This window comes from Athene noctua, chromosome 12 (assembly GCF_965140245.1).
Source record: "Athene noctua chromosome 12, bAthNoc1.hap1.1, whole genome shotgun sequence".
NCBI classification, from domain to species: Eukaryota; Metazoa; Chordata; class Aves; order Strigiformes; family Strigidae; genus Athene; species Athene noctua.
The window spans coordinates 21,280,676-21,296,959 of NC_134048.1; the positions used below are offsets into that span (position 1 = coordinate 21,280,676).

Genomic DNA, 16,284 nt, shown 5'->3' on the forward strand with positions numbered 1-16,284 from the left:
GAGGGTAAAGGAAAACCATCCTTTCACTGAAAATAACCTGAAAGCCAGCTTTTATAGGTACCTCTGTATTGGTATCTTATTGATGCATGACGGGCCTGACACAAAGCATCAGCACAGCTGCGCTTTGCTTCCCTGGCCCCGCACGAGGAAGAAAAGGTTGACTTGGTGTTTAATTCATGCTTGTAGGAGAGGCAGGCAGAGCTGTAGGGAAGAGCTGTCTTTGTCTCCCATCCACTGTTTTACTCAAGGTCACTTTGCTGTTTCATGGGAGACCCAACGCTGCTGATAAAGTGCCTTCATCATATTCACAAAAAGCCCTGTCTGGGACTAATCCCCAGGGCGAAGAAGAAGGCAGCTTGTCCTTCGTCACGCAGAGGCAAGAAGTTAGTCACAAAACTGCCTAAGAATTGTGGGGTCACCTGCCTTCTCTGTGTAAGGATTTGTGTTAGACAGGGCAAGCTCGGAGGCTGTGGGGTGGCCTTGGTTCCTGACTGTATCCTGGCTTATACCAGCACTGGCGTGGCCAGCAGGGACAGGGAAGGGATCTGAGCCCTGGGCTCGGCACTGGGGAGGCTGCCCCTCGCTGAGTGGGTTCAGTTTTGGGCCCCTCACCCCAAAAAGGCCATTGAATGACTCGAGCGTGGCCAGAGAAGGGCAACGGAGCTGGGGCAGGGTCTGGAGCACAGGTCTGCTGGGGAGCGGCTGGGGGAACTGGGGGGTTCAGTCTGGAGAAGAGGAGCCTGAGGGGAGACCTCCTGGCCCTCTGCAACTCCCTGCCAGGAGGGGGCAGAGAGGGGGGATGAGTCTCTGGAGCCAAGGCCCCAGCGCCAGGCCCCGAGGGAATGGCCTCAAGCTGCCCAGGGCAGGGTCAGGCTGGCTCTGAGGAAGGATTTCTGTGCAGAAGGGGCTGTTGGGCGTTGGAATGGGCTGCCCAGGGCAGGGGGGAGTCCCCGGGATCCCTGGAGGGGTTGAAGAGTCGGGCTGAGCCAGCGCTGAGGGATCTGGGGGAGTTGGGAACGGTCAGGGGGAGGGTCATGGCTGGGCTGGAGGAGCTGCAAGGGCTTTTCAACCGATATGATTCTGTGATGGATGTGGAGAGGTCAGTGTCCTCCTCCTGCATCCCAGGAAGTTCTCCCACCTGAGCTGTCCACGCTGGATGACCAACTCACTGATGGCACCGCAGCTCACGCTGGGGCATCTCCTGCTCAGAGCTCCCGAGCAGTGTGTGAGGAGGTGTGTGTTGCACCCGCGCCCTGCTGACAGCTGCGAGGCCTCACGCAATGTTCATGTGTTGGAAAGGGCCAAAGGAGGCATCTGCTCTTGGGACACTCTCCTGGCTTCACACTTCTTGTACCTGCTCTGGTCCTTGTGCCTATTACCAGCAATGGCCAGAGCAAAGGGATTTTGGTAGAATTTAGAAGCTCTAAACTGGGGTCAGTATTTTATTAGTGTATGCCCATGCACACAAGGACTGCACATCACACTGTGGTTCATTCCTCGAGCAGCTCTACAGTCCATGAGCACTGAGACACTGCTCCCAGCAAGCAGAAAATCCTCGCAGTGGTGACACTCTTAAGTGGCTTTTTTACTCAGTATTTAAAGTTCCGTTCTTTTACTCAGTTTAGTACCCTCAAAACCCCTCCAATCAATACCAGAAGGCTTACGACCTGCATAAAACCAAGAAGATGCTGTGAACGGGTCTCTGCAGACACCAACCACAGTTTCTGTGCACAGGCTCTGGTATTACAGCTCAGGAATGAGACTCTGCATTCCAGCTGCCATAAGGCTGCTGGATACTCAAAACCACCCTCACTTGAGCTCCGCACTTGAGGGTACTTCAGTTTATAGTTTAACCCTTGAGGAATAATGCCTGAACCAGCGCGCTCTGCACAGGGCTCTCGGAGGAACAGCTAAAAGGATCACAAGGCATTTACTCACCCACGGGCTGAGCGTACACACAGATTTAAGTGGCGTATTAAATATCTCCAGGCAATTCCAAGCCCTTCAGGACCCACACCATCACTCAGCTTCGACTTTAATTTTGTTGTACGCCTTCTGGGCTCCCTGGCTACAGGTTGCTTTATGATTCCTGCCTGCAATGTGTTCGTACCACTCCTCCCATCGCCACATACGTTCCATTTTTGCAGCACTTAAATAGACATTTGCCTCTACTCCTTTCTGCTGGGGGTTGTCCACCGCTGTAAGTCACTTGCAGAGACGAAATTTCCTCTGCCTTTCACCCAGGTCAGCATCCTCGGCTCCTTCCAGCAGATTATTACAATAAATGACACTGGGTTGCTCCTCACAGAACTCTTTAAGCTCAGGCCTGAAGCAGGCAACATAAATTCTGAAACAAACCTCTGAGTCTTTATACAGCGAGGCATTAAATAATACAACAGCTTCATGAATTCAGGCAGAATTCACAACTTTGATACAGCTGAAATGTCCAAAACCTTCACTTTGTATTTCCACGCCTTGATGCCATAGGAGGCTGATGGCTCTCCAAGGGCTTTGCTGCAGAAGAAAGTTGTATTGCTGCATAACTTAACGTGAATCCATAAACCAATACAGTTCGACTAGAGTGAGGGCTGTGCGGACACTTATTTCCATATAAAGTAGCTTATTATGGGTTAGTCAAATGTGTTCCCAACCAAACCAGGAAAAATTGATATGACTTGTATTGATTTAAATTTAGAGTTTAGTTGTAGCGAGATGGCTTTCTCCTGTGGATGATCTCTGCGATGTGGCAGTGAGGACAGCACAGCGAGACACCAGCACGGGGAGCTCCGTCTCCAGCTGCAGAGTAATTCTCTGCCATCCCTGCAGCACCTCATCTTGTGCTCAAAACATCGGGCCTCTCCCCGGTATATGGCTGCATGGTCGGTGTGAATGTGTTCGTGCTGTACCCTAACATCTGTCTTTACAAAACCTCGGTGGTTTTGCCTTTGCCTTACACACCTCGATTTCCGATGGGACGTAGCATTGGTGGGAAAAAAGATTGGTAGGGGATGGTTTTCAGCTGTTGCATGGATGGAGCAGAGGAGGAGCTATTCTTTCTCTAATCTCAATGATATTTTCATTAATTAACGTCTATCAGATTCAGAGACCTTCAGATTCACAGATAAAGGTAATTTTAAAAGCTAAAGGTGCCGTAGAAAGCAGAAGGTCTATGCTTTTATAAAACCACACAGCCTACAAATGACTTTTTGCTTCAGTAAAATACTCAGAGTTGTGATTTTTTTGCTACAGAAAAAACACCCAGGACCTTAGATAGTGGCTGACACAAAGAACGGTGGGTGAGGCAATCCCAATTCAAATGAGTTTTCCTGGTTATTTTAGGGACTCGGTGAGTAAGAGCGTGAGCAGCACCCGCTCCGTTCCCTGCGCTTGTCTGGAGTCCCTGCGCTGTGATTAACAGTACTTCACAGCACTTCTGTGAAGCGTTTTGCAAAGTTTTCAGACAGAATAAGTCACAGAATTATACGCATTACCATAATTATGCATATGTGTGGTGACGCATTTTTATTAATTGAGTAGCCAACCAGGAAAATCTCAGTCCTAATAGTAAGTCTTAATACATTTAGGCAACGTATTAGCTAAGAAAAACTTGAAAATGCATCTCAGGATGGTGCTGTCACCTGGTGTTGACACCTACAGAGAAGACATTTGCACGAAGCAGAGGAATGGGAGGACGGATCCATCAAGGCGAGACACGAGGAAGCCCTTTCCCCCAGGCTGGAGTGGGAACAAATGGAAATAATTATTCTGGAGAGTAAGTAACTGAAATTCCTGTTACAAGGACTGTTTTAGCCATAAGCCAGCGAAGAGATGAAAAACTGCCATCAGAATGAAAAGTGCTAGAAGCAGCAGAAACGCATGCAACTGAAAGGTTAGCAATTGGGTAGGAAAAAGGAGGAAAAAAACCCTGCAGAATCTTCACTCTCAGCAAAAATTTAAGGAAAAACCCAACAGACTCTGTTTAAAGAAATCGTTTACAGCGATTTTCTTTACTCCCGAGTTATAGCGTGCATGTTCTCATTCCAGCTGAATAAGGGAGCCTTTTTGCTGATGCAGAACACATCTTACTAGTTCATTTTCAGTACAATGCACAGAGAATTAGGTGCACAATTCCTGGTAACAAGAATGGAGATTGCGCACGTCTCCTTCCTTCCTGCACATCACGGAATAAATAACCAGGACTGTGGGGCAGAGAACGCCAGACACATAACTCTTGCTTCAGTTATCAGGAGTCAGAGGGCTATGGTTAAAATCTATCCTAAAACAGAGGAAATATTTCTCTGCTGTAGCAATTCCTCCTATCTACCATTTACAAGACCGATGACCAGCCTCAATATGCAGCAGTTGAATACAAATCAGGCTGCCAGCTCTGCGCTGTGCTAAACCATCAAAAATAAATGCCTGAATTTTACCTTCTCGGGGAATAATGTAAACATCAGCCCAATCACGTGTCTTGCTTCCAGTATAATCTCAATCAGGGCGCAATTCAGCTCTGACGGGCTTTTGTAAATATGTGACTGACCTTTTTAAGCATGTGACATGGGCTTCAGCAAGGCTTCGCTGGCTTCAATATCTGCCTGATCCTCTGAGGTGATGAGCTCCTTCCGTGCTCGTTGAGCTCATCAGGATTTAAGAGCATGCAGACCTTCAGAGCTGGGCCCTAAGCACTCAATTCAGCATCTGAGAAACAAGCATGACATTGATCCTTGACTTTGACGGACACGTGGGTCTAAGCCAGAGGCAGAGCTACATTCAGTCACTTAGGATAGAAATGTGTTTTTTCTTGCAAGAGAAAAGCAGAAAACATCTTACTGAGAAAACGTTTTATGACAAAACTTTCAGCTTACTTGTAGGATTATAGCGTCTGTTGTTTTGTAGCTGCTTCTAATTGGATTTTCTTTTATCAAGAAAAAAGGGTATGTCTCTCTGACTGAACTGAACAAGCTGTACCCTTCCCTGGCACTGGGGCTATCATCCTTACTATTAAAGCCTTCCCTTCTCCAGAGCAGAGTGACATGTCCATACCACATATTGAAAATGGCCCAGACTAAATCTTCAGCCCCATCTAGGACAGGAACAGTCTGGGAAACCCAGCCAAAACCATGCCAGGGCCCAGCTAACAGCGGGAAGCACGGGCAACAGCACTATTCCCTGGCACAGCTTCACCCAAACTCCATGGGATGTCTCCTGGCAGAGCTAACGCCATCCCAGCAGCACCCTCCCACCACTGACCCCTGCAGCCCCCCATCACCTTGGGCAGAGGTGCACACACTGGTACAGTTTTAAGTGTTCGTTTCACCGTTGAGCCCTAGATTAAGATTTCCACCCAGAGAGCTGGCTTTGTGCCCACAGCAGTAGGCATGTTGATCGTACAGACACCTTTCAGCTGCAGCCCGTGGACTCACTTTATGGAGGTCTCCAAATAATGATTGTGAGGCTTCTGATGGGCAGTCTGAGCTCTGGAGTTGCCCCTCTTTTTATTTTTTATTTTTTTTAGGAAATAGCAAAACCATGACACCCTTTTACCAAATGACTGAAACAAACACAATCTCTTTGGTTTGAATTCAAACTGATGGTGATGAGTTAGACAAAACTGGATTCTGTAATCATCAATGTCTCTTATGAAGGGAAGGTTACTGTACGTAAGTCCTATAACTCTAGTTTCCAGAGTTGACTAGAAAGAGAATCTTCTGGGAAATAAACTGAACCAAATTAATTCCTGAATTATACCCTATAATAATGAGAGGAGACTGCTCTTGGTGTAAAGGATACAGAGCATCGTTTCATTCTTCCTCTGTGAAAACAAAACACACTCACTGAGGAACAGAAAGGTAAAACTCAGCAGTGTTTGTACTGCTAAAATGTGTGACATTTCAGGCTCTCATCAAAAGCTGTTTCTGTGGCACGTCCACGTGTTCATACAATCAGGGCACCCTGAGACTCTGCCAGCTACAAACTGTGTTTCGCTTGCAGCTCTGACGAGGAGTCGCTTTCACAGCGAACCAAAGATTGGCCCTGCCTGGAGTTCCTGTCTCCGAGCCTCTTCGTGCATCTATAAATAGCAAATCATCAACTCACCTCCTCTGAGCTCATCACACGCTCCCTTACTTCAGGGCCTGCCTGTTTGCTGAAGCTGTCACCGTAACTCAGATCTCCCCGATCAGATTCCCTGTGCAGGGAGATTCCCCCTACGTTATATGGCATCGTGAAGCTATTAAGCTCCTTAGGTTTCTATCACCTAAGCTGCTTGGGTTTCTATCACCAGAAGTGATATGCTGGGGAAGAACCTGACATTTGAAGCAATGTAATTACAATTTAAGGTCTCGGAGCTTGGAACCACTTAAGTTAACAGAGAGGGTCTGCATTGTTTTGATGACAACACAGTGAAAATAAAGCATCAAAATCCCAGGCAAATGTCATACACAAACCCAATGGCAAACGTAAAGCTGTGCCCATGTAGGACCGCAACATTTCACCAATCCTCTTGCAAAATTCCCCACAGTCTAAGCTACCAGCTGTCAATCTCCTTCCATTACATCCAGCTCAACAAAAATATTATTTACACTGTAAAGCAAAATGTTATTCTTTGCTTAAGAAACACACTGATGAAGAAAGATGTTTCTCACTGTAACAGACTGTTAATTTTCAGACGTTGATATAATTGTTGAAATGACTGTAACTTCAACAGCAGTCTAATCTAGCTTTCAAACTCCTGTAGAGGTATTCCTCATGTATTCATCAAAGCACTGGGTTGTTTGCACTAGCAATCTCCACATAACTTGCTTACTCAGTGACGCTAGAGATATCTGTCAGGCCCTAATATTTCATTTCCTGAATAAATGTTTCATAGACTCCATTCTCTGAATGTGAAAAGAGTAAAATATATTTTGACCATTCGTTTGAAATATTTTCTTCATTGTTTAAAAATGAATGTAAACCAGCATGCAGTCAGCAGTAAGACAAGTAAGTTGGATTAACTGATACACAAAGATTTAATGACATTTTGTTTTCTTTAAAGTGATGTAAAACCAAAGGGTCCTGCTCTTCTCCTGCATACACCTGACCTCTCTTTTGCTAGGTTTAGGGATGAAATGTCCCTGAAGATACTGCTCAAATTTTCACAGAATCACTGAATCATCAAAGTTGGAAAATACCTTGCAGCTCCTCCAGCCCAACCATGACCCTCACTCTGACCGTTCCCAACTCCACCAGATCCCTCAGCGCTGGCTCAGCCCGACTCTTCAACCCCTCCAGGGATGGGGTGTTCACAGCCTGTTGGCATATACCATACACTTAATGTACGTGTAGTCCCCTCCTTGAGATCCAGGGCAGGTTTGTACCCATACGTGCCCAGCATTCCACCAACTAATATTGTCATGAATCCTGCCTTGACCGTACCAAATTCAGACACAAGGAAGTCTCATCATTGACCCAGAGGACCTGTTTCTCATAAAATAAAAGTACTAGAAAATTCTGGTTTTGTGAATTTAACCCATACAGGAATGCTGTGGCATTAACACCTACAAAACAGCAAGGAAGGTGTAATTACAAGAGCTGGGGGTCCATCCTCCTTTAAGTGGCTGTGCACCAGCAGAGCTAGAGAGCTGGCGTGAGAGCTAGGCTGCTTTTTGCATTGACCCTCCACAACTCTCACCTGCTCGGTAAGCAAATGCAGTTTGTGGAAAAGAACAAAACCAAGCAGCAATTTAGCTTGTAGTACTTTAGAATACTTTGAAGAATCCTTTTAGAAATACAGAACTGCAGAAAAAGAGAGGTGGAGATTACCGGGGCTATAAAAACTGTCCTGTGTCACCTGGTCTTGGAGCTGAAATGCACACACCGCGGGCAATCTGGCTGCTTACTTCAGGTGTGCATAACTAATTATATTGTTTTATGAAATGTATAAATTGCCAAACTTACCTGTTTATTTATTACAATGTTTGACAGCTGATTGGCACTAGTGAGACCACTGGCTTTCTTGGCAGTTATTCTCCTCTGTTATTTTCTTTCCTCTGTGCCTGACTGGGTTCCCTCTCATCACCTGCCTTACACTTGGGCTGATGGTCCTGTGGAATAAAGACAACACACTGGTTGGTTTGTGTAGAGCCCGTAGCGTGTGGGCTCCTGGCCATCACCAGGAGTCTGAGACTCTATAATAATTCAAACACTAATATGCCAACAGAATCCAATGTCATACATTGAGAACTTGTTTCCACTCTGCTTTAAAACGCCAATAAATTTTACTTGTAGCGTTGCTTATTTTGTTCTGTATTTTTATCAAGGGAGTCAGTTGCAACAAGTAGAACCCTGAGCTGGTTAAAGCTTATTTCAAGTTAATTTAAAATAATGTGCTCTCTCTCTAGGCTCATACATCTTTACAAAGAAAATGGCAAGCAATCCAGAACATTGAAAGCATAACGACATTCAGATGTGTCTAGACATAAATAGCAACTTCTAAACCAAGAATTTGCCTCTGGAGTCTTTTCAGTAGGCCCTCAAATAGAAAATATTTAAAGGGAGACCATGATAGTATAATTTCTCTTTGTTTGAGGCAAGGATGGAGCGAATGTGTCATAAGGCACCAGGAAAGAACAAGAGAAATCTCAGTGCAACAAATGAAAGGACTTCATTATAGACAAAACCCTCACTCCATTTAAATCAATCATAAATCTGTTGACTTCAGTGGCCAAGGATTTCATGACACAGCTTCAACCAAAACCAATTTTCAGCACCGTATTGTACAATTTGAGGCCTTGATTTCCTCTTTCTCTGTAAATTACTAAGCATCTTCATACACAAGATCTGCAGGACCCAGCCATATGCCTATTGTAGAGCCCGGGCAGAGCCCCCACTTGATGCCATGGCTGGAGTAGGGCTCACCAGGGGCTTCCAACAACCCCTTGAGCAATATCCCATACTTCCAGGATGGAAAAACTCTTCTAAATGCGAGTGTATTAGTAGATCTTTGGAATTTCACTGCTAACAAGTTAGCGTTTTAACAAACTCACATCAAAGAGAGCCCTCAAGAACAGCTGGCACTGAACGTGTGGTAGGGAGGCACTAATGCTACCTGCTAACAGCACCCGGTTGTACCACCACTGCCTTCTCGCAAGCAGGGGCTGTGGGAGACCGAAACCCTTTCCTCACATCCCGGTTTCCAGGGCAAGACACCAGCAATGAGTGGAACAAGGAGAGCTCTGCCTTTGCTTCACGGGTTACCCCACTGCAACCACACCCCCCCATCTACAAACACAGCAAGATTGGAGCAGATGAATCACAACGCAAAGACCTAGAATTTCTCCCGGTTTATTTCTTTATACAGAAGAGCAAGCACACAAACAAAACTGGGAACAACAAATGGAGTTCTCCAGTCTACTCCTTTTCCCACTTAATAAAGAGTATGCTTTGCTACCACTTAATTCAATGGAAAAATTCCTTTAGGTCTCCATGGGAACAGCACTGGGTCTATAATACTTAACCATAAGTACCAAATGCTATAAGCTTTGGCTGAAACTTTTTAGTGTCCTTTCAAAGATCTTTGCGGATAAAGAACTTCAGGCTCTGGAGTCAATAAAGTCAATGAAGCAGCTTTCACAAGCATCAAAAGTTCACTTTCAAACTTTTCTACAAAATAGTTACTGGAATTTAGGGAAAGCGAGCACAAAGAAAACACTGTAATAACTAACACAATGACCCTTTCAACAAGGAAAGCGAGCAGCCTTTTTAATGAAATTGGACTTAACGTACGTTTGGACCAGACAGTGAAAGGAAATCTCTCACCAGCACATCACAAGGCCAATAATGTGTAAACAGATAATAGCAAGAGCTGTGTGGTTCATAATTAATTCAGAAGAGATGGTATTTCTGCCTTCTTCCTGGTTTTGGTCAGTCACTGAAGACAATTTGCCTCTCAGTCTGTGTAAAGCACTGTATTTCAGAACTCAATCCTATTCCCATCATGATAGCAAGAACATGAAGTAAGAAAAATAACAATATTTACATGTACTGGACATTGTATTTGCGTGGCAGAACTGTGGACAAAACCCTGAGCCCACAATCTTCTCTTCACACCCAAATAAGCTTCAAAATGAACAGAAATATGAATAATAAACACATGGTGATGGTAATGAACAGTGATATTAATAATCTGACACTGAGACCGAGCAGTTCAAAGTTCCGCTCAGCTTTGAAAAGAACGCAGACGTGTTCACTGGTTTGTAAGCAAAGGTTTATCTGGGATAAAAATGAGCGTGGGTCTCTCATGCTTGGGATGACCTTACTTGGACCAACTAGTTTCCTGATGAATATATGTATTTAGGCTCCCCCCTGCGCACGAGGTGCAGGGGTGTGGAGGTGTTGCTGTGCCAGGTAGAGCCTCTGCTCTGGCTGCCGTATCCTTTCCAGCTTTGCGGCTCCCCAGCCCAGCCTGTGGTATGTGTACCGAATTGGCAGCTGTCAAAATTATTCAGCTTAGAAATGAATCAGACACGGCAGTTAATGACCCAAATTGAAAAACAAGGAAAGAAACACAAGATCTTTTCAGTTAATACGGGCTGAGGACTGATTACCCTGTGCTACAGGTGGAGGCTTGGCTAGGCGAAGTCCACCCACCTTCAATGCTAACGGCCTCTACTGCGAGGTCTCTAATAAATCACTCAGCACCATCACATCATAATACCGCCTTTATACTCTAGTTTGACCTGGCCCTGGCACATGTTTAAGGGCAAAAATAATTTATTTTATGACATCACTGAATTCCTGATTAAAACACTCCCATACTGGCATTTTAAAACGCACCTCCTTTTACTAACGTTTTCACTAGCTCAGAAAATCCCACGCTACGTGCTTTGACCACATCATAAAGAAGAAGGCTTCATTTTGGATGCTGAACAACATACACAGTTTAAGAGTAGCATGTTTACTTTCTGGCAGGATACAGCTTTCACACAGACTAGCTCAGAAATACGACTCTGACACAAGCATTAAGAATGGATTCACGCAGTCACGGAGGCTGGAACATTACCATTAGTGGAGCAGTACCAAATACAGAAGATACCCTGTCTTAAAAATCTTTATTTTCCGTGCAGAAACATGGGAGAATGACAAGAAACCTTTAGGGAATATTGCAATTTCCATAGCTTGTGATGCTAATTACAGTCATTATCAGAGAGTCTAAAAAGTTCTGCATATTTTTTGTTCTCTGTTCATGGGAGCTGTGATACGAGACGAACTCAAGGTGCAATTGCCAAGCAAAAAATCACCACAAACCCTAAACCCCACTTATTTTCAATACTACTACCTAATTATTTAAAGTTTCTATAATAATCAACTCAAAAAGCTCTTTCCTCTCCTACGTACACACACACACATAATTCAAGGTATGTTATTTTCTAAAATGACAACTTCTCTCCTTTGAATGCACAGCAAAAGCAAGAGCAGCATAGGGTTTTTAATGGGTTCTATTCTTTGATTCTGCATATTTATTTATTTTTTAGATTTAGCTCCTTTTTCCTTTCCTATTACACCATTCTTCTTTTAATATGAAGCGATTTCTAGAGATTAACTGTAAGAAGACTCACATTCAACAACTGTCCGCACATGTACAACAACACATAAATCTTCTTTGGTCTCCTAGTTTTTAGCACTTTTATCCCAAAGGAGTTCATGAAATTAAAAGAATGCCTCCTAAATCCCTCACCACTCTGGCTAGATGGTGCTTGTATGGCCCAAGCTGGATCCAAGCAAGGGTTTACAACAGGGACTAGTGCAACATCTGAGTTTACACCTTCTGAAGAAGCCGGGTGCCCTGAGAAGGATCCGTAAAGCCACGGCCAGCACGGGCAGCAGGCAGCTGCCTGGAGCTGGGCAGCGGCACGTATATCGTATAGGACATGCCTTAAATCCTGCACTTCTCTGGGCTACGTGTGACCAATACACAGGAGGAGGAGGCACCTTCCTATTTTTCCAGCAGACAGAGGCCTGCCTTTATTACTTGCCTGAGGAATTTTGAATGCAGTTCTTCCTTTCCAGGGGAATACTCCAGTGCTACAGGGGGACACACGTATCCTGCACCCTGTTGAAGCTCTTCTGTTAGAAAGATTAACGAAATCAGGGAGAGGAGGTCAGATAATTGTTTCAATCAGTGACTGAAATAACAAATTAAACAGAGTGCTGGAGCTGGGGCTGCTCACAAACACCTGCCTGCTCAGCTGGAGTCTCCGGTCACTCGTTTCCCCCTGGCAGTCTGAGCAGGCTCTCAATTCTTCCCCGTGCTGTGGAGCCCCATCAAACGGAGAGGTGGAGAATGCCGCCTTGCCAGCTCACACATTACAGCAGATTGTCTGTTTGATGACATCTCTCCTCTTCCAAAAAACAACTCTAAACAAATAAGGCACAGTATTTGCCTGGGACAGCTTCCACGAACAGTAAAATGCTCAAATAAAAACACTAGGTAGGGAAGTCTGGCCAGATGAGAAGGCTCTTCCTCTCGTCGGCATTTCTATATACATGAACAGCTGTTCTCACAGAATCTTGACATGCTAAACACAAAGTATTTAACTATCTGTTACCCTATTTTAATAACTGAATGCCACTGTAGCAATCACAGAGTCTTCCTTTTATCCTGTAAATTTTTTATTAGGGACCTCCTAATCTCTAAATATTTAAAGCTTTATTTGTTTCACACATTGAATTAATTGACTATTAATACAAAACCTCCCACAAAGAAGCGACAGATATACCACCTCAAGCTGTGATTTCTTTGCTTCTCACAGCCTAAGGCCTCGATTCTGCAATTACGCACATTTATCTGTGCTACGGTGAAGGATCCCAATGGGACGACTCACTCTAGTGAAGTTAATCACATTTGTGAAGATCTGAGTCCCATAGTTTTGGCTTGGGACTGTATTTGGATGAGACATCTTCAGGGAACCAAGATCTGAAGAAAGTAGCACCAGCAGTGCAGTGTTTGATGCTTCTTAAGAATAACGTTAGCACGATAAATCTGAAGGCGACGGTGTTTTTGTGCTTGAAACTGCGACTGAGGAATCACCCTGTCAGCTCACGCCTACAGCCCTGCCACCGGCTTCCTCTTGACCTACACAAAACTACTGCAGACCTGGTTGCCTCCGTCTGTAAAATCAGGTGAATGACACGCGTATACAGCACAAAAGCACGGGGATGGATAATTTTTAAATGTCTCCAAAGTGATTTTAGATCTTTATACGGACTCTTGTGGAAAAGAAGTGATTATAAACTGTTTAATATCAATGAACCAAAGCCCCGTGAGAAGCTATAAACCCAAAATCTGGATACCCATCAGTGCTTCCTTAATTAATCCCACTGTCCTAGCAAGCTTAGTGAATTACATTTCCTAATCAATTAATTAAAAGAATCAAGCATCCCAGTGCATTATTTAAGAAATTAACTGTACGGCAAATTTTATCTTGACCATACTGTGCTCTCATGAGCCGGTATACTTGTGCTTTTATGTCTTTAAATTTCATCAGACTCCTTTTGTAGCACAGAAGATAATGGCAATATCTACTTTTATGCTGCCCATTAGCCACACTCCTTCCCCGCTGCTTTGGCAAGAGAAGTTCTCAGGCCACCCAGCTGCACCCTGCGGGTTCGGGGCACTCTCACTCTCTGCAGGACAGGTGGATTGTCCCTCACCTGCAGCGCCCGGGTGCCAAACAGAATCACAGAATTATCTAGGTTGGAAAGGACCTTGGAGATCATCTAGTCCAACCATTCACCTAGCATATCCTTAAGCTCTAAATCGACCCGACTGTTCAACACCTCCAGGGATGGGGACTCCACCACCTCGCCGGGCAGCCCATTCCAACGCCCAACCACCCCTTCTGTAAAGAAATCCTTCCTGACATCTAGTCTAAACTTTCCCTGGCGCAGCTTGAGGCCATTCCCTCTTGTCCCGTCGCTTACTACTAGGCTAAAGAGGCTCAAACCCACGGGAGCGCTGCTGAAACCCACCCTGTGCTGTCCCCGACCCATTTCGAAGCGAATCCCTGGTTTCTCGCACAGCCGAAAGCAGCCCCGCTGTACCACCAGCCCCCAGGGGCGCCATCCCCTGCGGCAGCTCGCCTCATACCCCCCCGGGGACTCCCAGGGGCTTCCCCAGGCGGCGGCTGCAGCTCGGCCTCGCTCTGCGCCCGCAGCCCTTTGGCGCCTTCCCCTCCTCGCTCCCACCGACTGTCAGGCCCGGCCCGGGGGCACGGCGGCCGCGCAGGTGAGGCACGAAGGGCCCGGAGAGCCGCGGAGCGGAAGGGGACGCGCGGAGGCCTGAGGCGCGGCCCCGCGCACTGCGCCTGCGCGGCCCCGCCCCGCTCCTCCAGAGCAGACGAGGCGTGGGGCAGAGCGGCCGGGCGGGCCCAGGCCTCCCGCGGCCCGGGCGAGCCAGGCCGGGCGCTCGCCAGCCCCGGGGGAAGGTGCCCTCTGCCCGCACCCGCCACCGCGGCGGCGAAAGGCCCCGCAGCCTGCGGGTGTCGGTCGCTAAAGCTTAGCTCCGCGCTGCATCTTTAAATCCAATTTTTCAATTGAAATTAATAAATGGACAGATAACAGTGATAAATCGGTGAGCTGCGCTCCTGCGAGAGACGCTCCAGGGCAGCTCCCAGGGCAGGAGCAGAACTCACTTAGGGGACCTGGAGAGAAAGGATGGCAGGGACCGGGGAGCGCAAGGAAATCACAGCGGGGTGAGCGATCAGTAAAAATAACCCTGGTGACTCCTTCACACGGGTGTCCAGAGGCTGCAGGAGGAATCCCAGCCCCGCTGGCAAGGTGGCCTTCCCAAGTGAGCCATTGGTGGGAAGAGCAAAGCGGTGGCATGTTGCCTGAAGTTGGGCTAAAATCTGTTTTAACGAACTTTAATCTGGGATTATTCTGGGGATGTACTTTGGGGGGGCGTGCAGGAGGTGCCAGTGCTTTTTCCCCCTCACAGGCAGGACACTGGGCACTTGTGTGCTCCCACCTCAAGAAACGCCGCTGTCTCTTTACCAGCATTTACCCCCTCGGTTGTCATCTGGAAAATCGATTCTCACCATCCTGCCCTTTGCAGGCAGATACCCCCATCATCACACAGCCTTAACGCACAAAATCCAGTCAAACGAGGGAACTCCCTCCCCACCATACACCAGGAATACAATAATGACCTGTAGGATATCGGGACATTTTCCACCCAGACTTTTCAACTCCTCACCGTAGGCTCCAAGTCCTGCCTGCAAATGAAAACACTCTTAAACGTTCAAACACACACGTGGGCCTGTATGTTGTGGGTCCCCGCCCAGGCACAGGCACCCTAATCACTGATTAAACCTCCTTCTGCTCCAATTCTGTTTCCCCAACACACACTGCCTCCGTCCCAGACACACAAAAGCATTTTCTGAGCTTCATCAATCTATAACTAGGCTAAACTGTCTGTTCAGGAATAATCAAATTAATGTGGACTCTAACGAAGGGCAAATCTCATCTCATGCATGTGGTAAAGGAGGAAAAATAAATACTGAAACAGGATAGAAAATGTTTTAAAAAAGCTTCAAAGTTTAGGCTAGTTCTTAGAAACAGGAAGCTTTTCCATATTGTATTTGTGAACAAAAATCTTTGCACTGATGCTGCTTTAAGCTGCATAACCCCGCTTTGCTAGTTACAGTAGTAATTCCACCACAGCCAAAAGGCAAACTGAATCCTGTGGGGTTTCTGTGAGTAATTATACATAGTTTGAAGAAGTTTTAAACACAGACTCACTGACTTAAGGAAAGCAAGCTGACTTACCAAGATTGTAGTTTAGTATTACTTCGCATGAGTGTTTCTAAGCCTTTGCAGAGTAACAACAAGTTTCTAACAATTCTTATCTAAGGAGAAACAGTTTTTCCTCCACAAGCTGTGAACACAGAGCAGTCTGACTGCAGTTTCTAAACATAGTAGTGCTGCTCCTGTAAATCACAAAACAACTTTACAAGCAGCTGTGAGGTGTAAATTGATAATCTTGTTTCACTGCATTAACAGAGACTAACTTTTAGTACGGAGTATTGCAAATAAACATTTTCTCTTCTAGCTGAAATAAACTTCCACTGCTTTTCAGCCAACACTGAGCTGTATTATGGTATGGAAATTGGGGGTTTTAACACATACGGAATGCTGGTTGGAATTATGACAAAGGGATTACAATTTTGCTGCTGGGAGGAAAAAAAAAAAAAAAAAAAAAAGGCCTAATTCTTTACTGTAGTCATCCAGACGGGTTTACAGAAC

At 45.8% G+C, this 16,284-nt stretch overlaps 1 long non-coding RNA gene across 1 annotated transcript in view; it reads right to left on the reverse strand.

Annotated features, from left to right (window-relative positions):
* The window catches only part of LOC141965079 (uncharacterized), a 34,158-nt gene extending 21,767 nt beyond the window's left edge, over positions 1-12,391 (reverse strand). Inside the window, exons 1-2 of the long non-coding RNA XR_012634420.1 lie at positions 12,015-12,391; positions 7,939-8,084 (exon numbers count right to left, since the gene is read on the reverse strand). This is a non-coding gene — a long non-coding RNA (uncharacterized LOC141965079). The remainder of the gene's footprint in view (positions 1-7,938; positions 8,085-12,014) is intronic.
* Between the last annotated feature and the right edge of the window lie 3,893 nt (positions 12,392-16,284).